General features: G+C 32.5%; 1 non-coding gene across 1 annotated transcript; it reads right to left on the bottom strand.

Moving 5' to 3' along the window:
- Window positions 1-317: 317 nt before the first annotated feature.
- LOC113364344 lies at window positions 318-441 on the bottom strand. Its single transcript, XR_003366049.1, has one exon. It is a non-coding gene; the product is annotated as a U5 spliceosomal RNA (small nuclear RNA).
- Window positions 442-2,713: the final 2,272 nt, after the last annotated feature.

Genomic DNA, 2,713 nt, shown 5'->3' with positions numbered 1-2,713 from the left:
ATTAATAGAAATCGATAGTTTTTGTTTTTTTTTTTTCTTTTTTTTGAGAAATCGGTTGATCCGTTGTCCCTAAATCGCCGACAAAAATTTGTATCCGCACATGCACAGACACTACGGAAGTTAATTAATAAAATATAAAATAACAGCATTGTTGATTCGGCTACCGGGTCACGTTCATTTTTTCTTTGAATATCGAGTCTCGTTTGAAATGCCGAGTTGAAACCATTTTTCGCCTTTTACTAACACAAAACCGTTGTTATGACCATCTACTACTGCTATCATAACTTCAAACTTCGGTAAAAATTTACATTATTATAGGCCCAGCAAATAAATGCCGGGCTCACAAAAAATTGAGTTACATACTCATTTGAGTGCTCCCCTCCACGGAAATCTTTAGTAAAAGGCGAAAGATTTATTCGCTCTGAAGGGAAACCAGAGTGAGGAACAGGTAGACCTGCTGTTGACTAACAATCTTGGTTCTGTATTTCAACAGCAGTGCGTTGAAAATGCGAAAGAAGTACGTTAGGGCCATCTACTGCTGCTGTCGTAACTTCAACCTTCAGTTAAAAATTATTCTATTATAGGCCCAGAAAATAAATGCCGGGCTCACAAAAAATTAAAATCCTTAGTAAAAGGCGAAAGATATATTATTAACTTCCCGTAGGGAAGTTATACTAATCGCAAAAAATCGAAAATGAAATTGTTTGCATGTCTTTACGTTTCAAAGGTTTCTGAACATTTTGGCATATCTTAGAAAAAAAGGATTTATGTGTGTGTGTGTGATTGTGTATGCATGATTGGATACACAATCATGCATCGTCAACGATTTTGGGCGCACGAATCAACCGATTTGAATGATTCAAAAAGCATACGTTTTCTGTCGATGAGAAGACGTGCTGATTAATTTTTGATAAAGATAGGTTCAGTCGTTTCGAAGATACGGGGCGAAAAGTGCAAAAAACAGTAATTCAGTTTTTGATAGAATAGAGTTCCCGATTTTAATGATTCAAAAACATTTTACTTCTATTGACAAAATGAAGAATTGATGATATTTTTGGTAAGGCAGGTCTAGCGATTTCGGAGATACAGAGAAAAAAATGAAATTTGACGGTCAAAAATGATCATTAGACAAATGCACATCAAATTATCAGATATTTGATAAAGTTTTTAAAAATGAGTACTAATTTTGTTACAATTTTGTTGGGTTCCGTACCAAAATTTATAATTTTTATAGTTTTTTTATTTAATATTTTTTCAAAATTTTCAAAAATATACAAAGTCCTGTACTTCAAATATGAATTTTAAATTTACAATTCAGATTGAAAATGTATATATTTCAAATGCGTTATTCTCATTGTAAGAAATATATCCGCAGATGGGTTCATTTGGCACCTCTTGCTAATGTAAACATGTTCAAGTGTTTTGACGTTTTTGTCACTGTATGTTTTATGAACCATAAAATATATAGTGTTTATCTATTTGAAAATGTTTAAAACATTTTTTAATAATCATTGATCAATATTTATTGATTACTTTTTTTTTCTCGAATATTTAATTCTGGTACGGAAGATTCCAGCAATTGCCTTAAGACACGATGCTATGCGCCAATAGTTTACAAGGTAGTCTTGTAATGATCTTTTAAATTGAAATGCTCCTAAAGCTCTTTTATGTATTTTTGTGTAATAAAAAAGATAATTACAAGTTATAGTGAAAATTGTGTTTTATTGTGACAAAAACTGGAATAACATCATAAGATTTTCATATGGTGATGGCGGTGACTAAAAAAGTGACAAATTTGACAAACACATTGTTAAGGTTTCGCATAAAATACATGGCCCATGGGGGGATCGAACCCGCGACCTTCGCGTTATTAGCACGACGCTCTAACCAACTGAGCTAATGGGCCTTGAACAACGCTCACAAAAATAGATTGTCGTCGTGTCTAGTAATAGAATTCTTTAATCGTATAGAGATCCAAATAATATTAAAGCATTGGTTGATGGACTTTTAAAAAGTTCTTGCAAGTGAAAATTGCTAGATACTATTAAGAAGAATCTAATTAAAGTAGAGCGGGGCACAAAGATCCAATTTGACTTCAAGTGATTGTACTGTCTAAGGGATCGTTCAAGTATTACGTAAGCAGATTTATTACAATTATTTAACCCCCATCCTCCTTGTCAGCAAAAGTAAGCAAAGCTCTTACCCCCCACCTCCATGTTTACGTAAACATTTTGCAATTAATGTAAAAAAAATAGTACCTATGACGAAATCATCATCCAGACTCCCCTGCCCCCCATGTCAACCCAAAATAAGCAAATTAACAACCCCCCGCTCCTCTATAGTGCTTACGTAATACTTGAACGGCCCCTAATCTAAATGAACTATATACATCACACTACATAACACGTATCAAACAAACAACTATAGAACTATGACTAGTAAAATTCCTAGTTTCTTCTTAATTATAGAAATATGTTTTTAATAAAATTTTCTAAAATTTGTCAGTTGTCCCGGCGTAAAATGGCAGCTAAGAGCCAAACATGTCCAATGTCTTGTTTTTAATTTTAATTTTCCAAGGGGATTTTACAAAATATAATTTTTATGGGCACATTTTTACAATAACACTGTACATGACCTTGATCTGGCATTTTGTCAGAAATATATATATACTATTAATTTAATTTAATTCTAATAAAATTACTTTTCTTAACTA

This window comes from Ctenocephalides felis, unplaced genomic scaffold (genome assembly GCF_003426905.1).
Source record: "Ctenocephalides felis isolate EL2017-DRISC unplaced genomic scaffold, ASM342690v1 CF-g0.4_SCAFFOLD_00845, whole genome shotgun sequence".
In the NCBI taxonomy this organism is placed as follows: Eukaryota; Metazoa; Arthropoda; class Insecta; order Siphonaptera; family Pulicidae; genus Ctenocephalides; species Ctenocephalides felis.
Note: the sequence above shows the minus strand (reverse complement) of the source record. Positions and strands in the feature narration are given on the sequence as shown.